We start from the raw sequence: 11103 nt of genomic DNA, 5'->3' as shown, positions 1-11103 counted from the left end.
CATGAGGGTGAGTAATTAATGACAGAATTTTCATTTTGGGGTGAACTAACCCTTTGAAGATACAGATGTAAAAAATAAAATGCACAGCAAAACTAAAACTAAAGTGAAAAATAAACAGAATAAAAAAAACTAAAAATAAATTACACTTAAAAATCACAGTAAAAGTTACACCTGTGAAAGCAAACAAAAACTAAATTGGAAGGGCACAGTGAAAATATGGATTATTATGGTCTAAATGTTATTGCTACAAAGAGACAACTGAATGAATGTTTCTTGGACAATATAGTAAGACTACTTTATAGACTAAACTGCAGGTTGGTGATGATATAAACAGTTCTAAGGGTCTGAATCTAAAGCTGCATATTTTATACGAAAATTCAAATTGAGAATCAGACTTGAGCCAATTGTAGGATGATATCATCGGCTTCTTAGCAAGAACATGTTAAGACCACAAGACATTAATACAGACCTACTTCCTGTGCTGGACAGCTACAGTGAAAGTGGTATTTATAGGGCCACAAGCTCCCTCTCACTGTAGAGAAAGCAGCACTACTGCTGTCCAGCAGGGGAGCAGCAGTGTTAGAAATCCAAGACGAGGTCCACACTGTCAATACAATACAAAATCAATTCAAAGAGAATGCAGGAGACCAAACATAAACCCATTTTCATATAAATACACAAAATTGGGTTATGCTGTGCAATACAGTATGTCTCGCAGGGATGTTTCATATGATAACACTGGAAATTCTTCTGTGTTTTGTTGCTTTTGTGGTAGAGGGCAAAGCAGTATGTTTGTAAGTTGATTAGAGTATTGGAACAGCAGTTTAATGGGATAGCAGCGTGTGAAGTGTGGAGGTTTAATGTTTATTGCCTTTAACCCAATTCGTTTTCTCCCACTGCTTAAGTGGTCAGTCAAAAATCAGGCGAGGTGTTGGAAATACTTTGCCAGCCTTAGGATTAGAGGGATTTGGGATTTCTTTTGGTCATAACAGTGACCTGGTTCTCACTTTAGTGTGGCGCTGTTTGGGAACCGGATTATAGAATTATCCAAAAGCCAAAAGCCAAAAAAAAAAAATATTTTAGGTGAGGAAAACAAGTTGGCTGAAATCAATTGCATGCGCATGATATTGAAGTCCTAGTGCTGGTGTATCATAAGCCTAAACGATACACAGAGTGTGTATTGTCTTAGAGTGCAGTGATAATGGCTTATTGATTGGTCATGGAGAGCATGCATTCAGATGTGTCAGGGCCTCAGCTTGGTCCCCTCTGGCACATCTGAATATAGGTCAATGGCAGTCACTATTATAACCTCTAAGTGCCCCTACAAACCACAAAGTAATTCTGTGAGGAATCAAGTTGACATTAGAATTGTCATTAGCTAATTTGATGGATGGTATATGCAAGATTTCATTAGCACTTTTCTTAAATATCATTGTGATTCCTAAAGAAATACCAAAATGAATTTTAAAGGGTTAGTTCACCCAAAAATGAAAATTATCCCATAATTTACTCAACCTCAAGCCATCCTAGGTGCATATGACTTTCTTCTTTCATTCAAACACAATTTTATATTAAAAAATATTCCTGGTCTTCCAAGTTTTATAATGGGAGTGATTAGTAACCGAAATTTGGAAGCCCAAAAAAGCACATCCATCCTTCATAAAAGTAATCGGCTCCAGGGGGTTTATAAAGGCCTCCTGAAGCGAAGTGATACATTTTTGTAAAAAAAAAAAAAAAATCTATATTTATAACTTTATAGACTATAATCACTATATTTTTTTTTAATTATAACTCGCATTTGACTGAAAGAAGAAAATCATATACACCTGGAATGGCTTGAGGGGTGAGTAAATTATAGGATAATTTTCATTTTTGGGTGAACTAACGCTTTAATACAGAAATTATGCTCATCATAAAACAGGTGCTTTCAAGTCACCGAATGTGCAAATTGCATTTTTAATGTTTTTTTTAAAAATAAATTTAAAGATAAAAAAAATTAACACCATGATAACAATCACACTTAAATGATCGCTGAGGTAATTCAATGAAATCTGTATGTTTTATTAAATTTTAAAATGTACACATCAACTTTGTTATATGCAACATACGTGTAACAGTACATCCGTGCATACTTATGCAAATAATATAAAAAAAGAGCACAATCACATTTACCATTTTTCTACATTATATTATAGGCGAAATACAGTCATTCCAATAGGAATTCACGCTATCGGGTGTTTTACGTTCCCCATGCAGATTTTGTTCATTTTCAAGTTGGTCACGTGAATTCGCCGTGCTGACCAACAGAAACCCGCTTGGCTTTAAAGTGACTTCTGTGTTAACTGTGCTTTATATATCGCTACGCTATATTGACAATAGACAATAGAAATTTTTTGCCCATGAAATTCGCTGGAAATGTTTATCCCAAACCTCTATAGCGGAGGCCTGTTCTTTATGGTTCACAGCTATATGCAATATGGAATCTGCATTTTTAATTATATGCATTCATTTAAAAAAAATATACATCAGATTTTGTTTATCAGTCCCGTAGGGCATTGGGCTGCAGGCCAGTCTTATTTACTGTGCTTTGTCTGTCCAGCTGGCTTCTTCTAATACGTCAATAGACGAGCTTGAGAGCATACCAGCTCCGGACAACAACCCTCCACACAGCTGCAAGAGGAAGGGCCGGGGTCTGAACCCAACTCCCACAAAGCTCTGACCCTAACATTTCAACTCAGTGACAACATCAATGCAACATGGCTGAACTTGCCTAAGACTTTCATGTCAGTCAGAGAAAAAGGCGAGCCCTGTACCATTCCCCTTCACGGTAAGAGGACAACGGGATAGTCTTACAGCCCCTCAGTGTCCCAGCAGTCACCCTTGCTCTGCAGCTGTACATGTTTAATGTATAATACGTCTTACTGTCAGAATGACTCTTGAGGTTGGCCTACAAAATCTTGCTTTAGTTGTTACTACTTCAGAAATTGGATATTTTGATCTAACAAAACATCAGGCTCACTGACTTGACTGACTTCATTTTACCATTAGTAATTACTACACCTCATTTTGTAAAGGCTCTTGCTGTGTTTAATGTACAGCATGGAAAGAAGCACACTAAATGAAGCACGCTAAATTAACCATTCTAATGAGTTTCCATTATTGTGATCGACAGGCATTGAAAACACTATCATGAACGCACCCCGTAAAGGATAAGGAGAGCGTTTGATTACTGCAGATAGAGCTGGAAAACACGTAAGAGGGTCTGCATGCATTGTGGCGACCATAATCACACCGATGGGACCACCCGAAGGTCATGTTACCACTAGTTATCAAACCTCCATGTAGATACATGTCATTGAACCAACGGTGTAGCGCTTATCGTTCGAACACAGGTTATCTTTGATTGGTCTTGTTCCGAACAGTCAACACAGTGGTTCCTTTCATTCAGCGGCCAGACACAAAGCCTCTCTTTTATCTTTACTTCCCCCCTTAAGCACCTTTGGGGGGAAAACAACGAAGCTCCTATTCCAAAGCATCCATTTTAATTAAAAAGAGAGGCAAACATCAGATGATGCTCAATCGTATCGAATGTAGTGAGGAGAAAAGAGTGGAGAGAGTGTGTTCGGTGTTCTTTGACCTTGTTTCTCCATTCCCAGCCATCTGTTTTGGCCACTGTCAAAAGCCTCTTTGGTGGCTCCCTGGCATGGCCTCACCCCTCGTCAGACTTCCTCTATGCTTAGGGGACATTTAATATGGTGTCTAATACATACTGTTCTGTGACACCTGAAGACAAGGGTCTCTTTGTGCTGCGTCAGGGTCCCTCTAGAAGGTACTGTGGGGCTAGTCGCACTGCAGTCACACACAGGCAGGCACATGGCGGACGCACACTCGCTAATACAAAAACACGAGCACGCACCCGTGTACTTGGACAGCGCATACGCCTCCTCCTGGAGGGCTTCGCTGAATACACAAGCTCTCTCTTTCTCTCTTAAGTGCACACATAGAAATCCGGAAAAAATGCAGCTGTAGAAAAAACTAATGAGGCACATCTCTTGCATTCCTGCTCAGATTTTGGCAGTAAAGACATTTACCACATTCACACAAGAGGGCCTTACACAACTCCACAGGTGTTGGCTTTGCAACAGCACCTGGCAAAAATGAAATCCTTCTGAGCTGTGGACAGTAGCATTCAATGAGCACCACTTCAGCCAAAGCAATTACTGAAAATATGCAATGCATCCAGTGCTGTTATATTCAGCACGGACATGTGATTTTCCAAATTGAATGTTCTTTGGCAAGTTTACAAAATGGTCACTGCATGCTGATAAAAATGCCATGTAACAACTATTTTCTATACAACAGTTAACTGAGGCGGCAGTCCAAGAGTGCTTATGTTTAGTATTCACTGCTTTATACTGTTTTTATGACTCCGCTTGTTGGTGTTCTCAAGTTTCCAGAGCAGAGCTGAAGCTGAGTGATTTTAGAGCGAGTTTTTTGAAAGTGTGTTCTTTCGCTCCCGCATCGCTTGTAGTGGGGTTTCTCCAAAGACTATAGATACAGAAAGACGGTTCACTCCTATTAGTTATGAATGGGAGAAACTAGTTGCCGTTAGAAGCTCCGGTTCCCATAGAAACCTGAGACTCGCGCTTAGGACTGCACATGCGCATTGACTCGTCTAGCCTGAAAAATAAGCTTTAATAATGCTATTTTAGCATAAGAAACAACATTTATGGGACAGTTCATGTCAGATTTTGTTGCTGATTTGAAATATGTAATTTAATTTGGAGTTTGCCAAGCAGTTTTTGAGATTTCAGGATTCCGCCATTCAAATAGATAGGACTTGGTCTTGGATGACTGAAATAGCTGCCCGGAGGCATTGCAAATATGGCCGCCGAGTGAACAGACTTTCCTTGAAAGGGACTTTGGGTTTCTCTCACCGGTGAGCATGAAAACACGGACTGGAGCTGGTGCCATTCTGGAAGGCCATGCCTACTTTTCTCCACCCACCCAATCAATAGAAATGCAGTGCAGTATTGATGTTTTTTCTGTAATTTTGCAAGTTAGCATCACTCTGGTTCCCTTGACAAAAATCCTGGCCAAAAGCTCTATGACCAACAAAAGTTTATGATTGTTACTTTTGTTCATCTAGATAATCTTCAAAAATGAACACAAGTTTTATGTATTCTGAAGCGTAAATACAATTGCCAGAAGTAAAAATTTGAACATAGGCTGTAAACGAACTACACCACAGTCGCATGACTTCAACATCACCATCACTAGGCTTCCAACAACTCTTTCATTCTTTTCTTTAAAAAAGAAGAAGAAAAAAAAAACATTTTCCCTGAAAGTTTGACTTAAACCAGTTGCAAGAGTGTGATTATAAACACAATGAGGCTGTAAAAGCGGACTGGTGAGTAGATGGGTTGTCCTGTTCCGTGTGATGAAGTTTTATGTCCTTGACAACCTTTTACATCCCATTTAACCACTTGCTAGCATCTGCCTATTTCTACACCAGTAGAAAATTTGTAAAAAAAAACACATTGAGTTATTACTGATGTATTTTATGTCGTAGAATAAAACGTGAAATTATCTTGAGCTTGTGTTCAACACAGACCTTATTTAAGGCATTTAACTGAAAACCCTTTTAAAAAAAAAAACATTGACTTCAGGGTGATGGAATCAAAAATACATTCTCCCATGCAGCACTCTATTGCTACTGGATAAAATCAAGCTCAGCTTTAATTAGTTTTACTCAGAAATACATCACTTTGCCAAAGTAAACGGGGTTGCAAACTGCAATTCATGCTGACTTTAAAGCCCAAAGTATTCTTCAGTTTTGATGCGAACGCCAGCGTATGCATACAACCAAATGCAAAGCTTTTCAAAATATACTCCATTTGACAGCATGTGTGTGCTTGACATATGTGTACTAGGAAGTTTCATCCTTGTCCAGTGTCTGAACTATTTATCTCATTTATCTTCCACTATTTATCGCATCCATTTCTTTTTCGAATGTTAGAAAAATATGGCTGCACACGGACAGTATGTGCAAATTAGTATGCTGATTATGAAACTTGTTAAATGCACTGTACCCTAATATATGTGTAAAAAACAAAGTATATTTTGCTTGATGGTTTTTTGGACAGAAAAAAAAATATAGTGAGGTGATATTGTGACCCGATCTCACAGCAATTTGTACGTATTTGATGAGGTGGCTAATTAATTTTACTAAATTGTACGCATTTTATGAGTTACCCAATTTGTATGTATTCGTATGAATGACCTACATCTAACCCCACCCCTAAACCTACCCATCACCTACCCATGAGGTCATATGAATTTGTACGAATTAGCTACCTCATAAAATACGTACGAATCGGTTGTGAGATAACGTTGGATATTGACATGAGATACAACCCGAATTCCGGAAAAGTTGGGATGTTTTTTAAATTTGAATAAAATGAAAACTAAAAGACTTTCAAATCACATGAGTCAATATTTCATTCACAATAGAACATAGATAACATTACAAATGTTTAAACGGAGAAATTTTACACTTTTATTTACTAAATGAGCTCATTTCAAATTTGATGCCTGCTAAAGGTCGCAAAAAAGTTGGCACGGGGGCAACAAATGGCTGAAAAAGCAAGAAATTTTGAAAAGATTCAGCTGGGAGAACATCTAACAACTAATTAAGTTAATTGATATCAGGTCTGTAAAGGGATGTCTTAGAGAGGCAGCGTCTCTCAGAAGTAAAGATGGGCAGAGGCTCTCCAATCTGTGAAAGAGTGTGTAAAAAGATTGTGGAAAACAATGTTCCTCAACGTCAAATTGCAATGACTTTGCAAATTTCATCATCTACAGTGCATAACATCATTAAAAGATTCAGAGAAACTTGAGAAATCTCTGTGCGTAAGGGACAAGGCCGAAGACTTTTATTGGATGCCCGTGGTCTTCGGGCCCTCAGACAACACTGCGTCACTCATCGGCATGATTGTGTCAATGACATTACTAAATGGGCCCAGGAATACTTCCAGAAACCACTGTCGGTAAACACAATCCGCCGTGCCATCTGCAGATGCCAGCTAAAGCTCTATCATGCAAAAAGGAAGCCATATGTGAACATGGTCCAGAAGCCCGTCGTGTCCTGTGGGCCAAGGCTCATTTAAAATGGACCGTTTCAAAGTGGAAAAGTGTTCTATGGTCAGACGAGTCCAAATTTGACATTCTTGTTGGAAATCACCAGAAACTCATAACCTCGATGCCCAGACATCTTCAAACTGTTTTGAAAAGAAGAGGAGATGCTACACCATGGTAAACATGCCCCCGCCCCAACTATTTTGAGACCTGTAGCAGGCATCAAATTTGAAATGAGCTCATTTTGTGCATAAAATTGTAAAATTTCTCAGTTTAAACATTTGTTATGTTATCTATGTTCTATTGTGAATAAAATATTGGCTCATGTGATTTGAAAGTCTTTTAGTTTTCATTTTATTCAAATTTAAAAAAACGTGCCAACTTTTCCGGAATTTGGGTTGTAGTTAACTCAAAAAGTAAAAAAAAAAAAAAAACTTCAAAAGGTATTTTTGGCTGTTTTTATTGATATAATGAAGGTAATTTTGTTTGTTCATTAAATATCTTCTGAAGAAAGAATATCTACTGAAGAAAGAAAGTTTTTGAAAGAAATGACGAGTAAATGATGACAGAATATTCATTTTTGGGTGAACTATCCCTTTTTAGTGTTGGCTGTAACTTCCATCAAAGGCAATTAAAAGGTACTCACAACATCAAACCTGTCATGATCTTCAGGGAGTACACGTTAGCAAGATAAATTTCATCACAGCATTTTGGCCAAACACCTGGTTTTATCACCATCTAACCTCTCTCTTTTTCTGTTCTCCTTTCACTCCATGATATCCAGAAGCTTATACAAGCATCCAACACTCATGTATAACACATAACCAGTGCATTGTGACCAAACAGGGTTATCTGCCAGTGATTTCAGGCCACGTCCCACAGCACAAATTCGTCTGTATTTGTTGGTGTCAGTGCTCAGTTGAGTAAAATCATAGACTGAATACAAACAAACCCCTGACTCTGTAGATATGCAAATATAGCACAACTGACAACTTCAATCCTTGTTTTTTTTCCAGTGCATCAATAGAAACCCCCTCATGCACCCCCCAGCCTCAGCGCATCATCCACCGCTGCCTCCTGGGAGAGCCGTCTCCACAACCCAACATATGGGTTTCATGTTTAATGCATAAGTTCAGAACTATGAGCCAAGCGTCTATTCTTAAAGCACTGTATGGAGGTTTGGTCTCTGTCGTAATTATAATATTAAATACCTCTTTTAGAAGCAACATTGGATTGCTTTCATTTGGGGTGCAGGCACCAAATGTGTGTGCATTATACCATCGCCCGGGTAATGACAGCGGCATAAAGACAGCTGTCTATCTGGATCAGGATAGGGCTGAGATCACTGTTTTTCCATTAATGGAGCAGAACACTTGAGAAATTGCAGAATGTGAATTTCAAGGTTGACTTTACAAGATGTAGCATGCAAGATGTGTACAGTAGATTATATTTCAGCAGTGGTGTATCAGATACTAATACTCACTGTTTGACCATAACCACAATCATGCCGATGGTGATGTTGAATTCCAGTTTGTGATGCGCAGCCATAAGAAGATCACCCACCATATGGGCCTCTGAAGATAACACCTCACATACTCTCATCGCTATCTGCCAGAGAGCTGTGGCGTTCACAACCATATTCATCATGTATGCATTACTCTCCAGTGAATTTCAGCTCACTTTCCCTAGTAGAAACTCAACACAATTCAATAGATGGCATTATAGAATAGCATTATTCATAGAATGGCATTAGACATATATTGTGTGAAAGACAATTTATTGCTTAGAGTTTTATGTCGTTGATTAATTCCCAAAAACTGCTGACATATTCATTATTATTCTGACAAATTCAATATACCTTCAGGGTTGTTAAGTCTGCGATTTTCCAGCAGAATTGGGCTACTTTACACTGTTGAAGAGGGTAGATTTTTTTTCCCCCCAGGTTAAAGGTTTGGCATATTGCATAAATTATATTTGACAGAAATGCTTGTGTTGAAATATTATACTCTACCCAATTTAAATGTACTAATGATAAAACTGTGCTGAGATTTTTGTGAGGGAGGGGCTCCTATGTGTGACTGTTTTCATTTTCATTGATTGATCGGTCTCTCCAAATGTATTTTTCAGATAGTTCAAAAATAAAGGTAAGATGATCTGTTATGAAAACAGACGGTTTATGATTACTACTATACAGTGATTTTTAAGTAGAAATTTTGTGTAATGCATAACAGTGACTATAAAATGTGTATTGTAGGTATGGGAGTGGCATATTTTGATATTTCATGATACATCATGTTTTGGTATTTGGGCTAGTTTTATTGATCCTTGGACTAGTTTTTATTGGCCAGTGGGTTGGTTTTGTTATGCAGATTTGTCAACCTTGGATACCTTCGATTTGTGAACCAAACACAACCAACTGAACCAATCATTTACAATGAAATGTGAAACACAGATGCAAGAGCATGCTATTCAAACCAACAGCACTTGCGAGCATGATATTGCTTCATTCTGTTACCAGTTCAATTAACAAGAAGTTAATAGTTGAGTAACTTGCATTTTACACACAATATTTCTATCAGATGTATTACTTTGTCTATTTTATCTCTGCTACTGATAGTAAACTCCAAAAGGATTCAAAGCAGAATCAACGGTAGAGGTGTTTTGTTCCTGAATTAATCAGATTTTTGAACAAATCGGGTGAGTAAATGATTCAATGACTCATTCATAAAAACAGTCACTTGTCAAAACCTACTAGCGTAAGAAAAAATAACTAAAACTTCACTAAAACAGTCACTAAAGCTTTGCAAAATCATTCATTACCTTTTTGAAAACAGACTTGTTTGCCACCATGTTTCATGCTCCTTCTAACATCAAAACTCGGCAACTCACCTCACGTATCTTCTACAATTCCATTTTTCCCAGTTGTAAATATGGCTTCGCTTGATTATTCATGTGTTTTGAGCTCATAAATCTGATTTTGACTCCACTTGAAGACTGAAATGCAAACAGTGAAATGTCCCAAACAATGCTGTTGTTGCACTGTATAGCAGCACTCTAGGAACTCTGCTCAGCCAATCAAAATCAATGGCCGAAACTAACTGTTGTTAATGTATTTTATCAGTAAAGATTTTTATGCTAACTTTATTTATTGCGATGGGTAGATTACACTATGATCCAATAAATGTAACCACAATCCATAAAGTACCACAATACCCAAGGCTTAAAGCACAGACATCGAATTACTTGTTTGTAGTATTTTTAAAACCCAAATTATCTTATTTTCTGTACTAGCTAGTTAAAAGTGTCAATAGCCTGGGAGCCATTTGCATTTAGTTCATGTCTATTGGGATTGTAACTTCTTTTCCAGAACTCCAATCACCAAATACCCCCGTTACTGTAAAACACAGGAAATGTGGGATTTGTTGTTCAGGAGTTCTCCACACATCTGTGCTCCCATGTGTGCCGGGGCAGATGTCAAAATTCCTCGGACCCTTTGGGAATAGTTTGCACTCTGATGAAAATAACCAGTCTGCACCGGTTTACTCTGCTCTGATTTCAAAAGCAAACCAACTGAGCAAATCTGCTGTCAAGACTTATAGTTTATACAATATCAGTCAGTAAAGCTTTTGAGGTAGGTGTTTATAATGTGTCTTGAAACTCATCAGACAAGTTTTTGGAATATGAGTGGAGTCACCAGAGACAGGAGGTGTGTATATCCTTGTGTGTATGTCTGTCAGGTTGAGGGGGCTGGTGTTGAGACAAGTGTGCTTCCCAAAGGACTGCTGAGCAGAGCAATGCCTGCCCACTTCCTCAACACATGCCACATTGTCACTGGGCTCCATGAAGGGAGATGAGCCAACAAATGACTCGAGCAGAACTCCTCACAGCTGGCACTACAGAGCTCTTAGCCAAAACACTTCAGCAGTATGTAGCGGTTTTACAGGCACCTTTTGTGTCTGGTTTTTG

This window comes from Ctenopharyngodon idella, chromosome 5 (genome assembly GCF_019924925.1).
Source record: "Ctenopharyngodon idella isolate HZGC_01 chromosome 5, HZGC01, whole genome shotgun sequence".
Taxonomy (NCBI): Eukaryota; Metazoa; Chordata; class Actinopteri; order Cypriniformes; family Xenocyprididae; genus Ctenopharyngodon; species Ctenopharyngodon idella.
Note: the sequence above shows the minus strand (reverse complement) of the source record.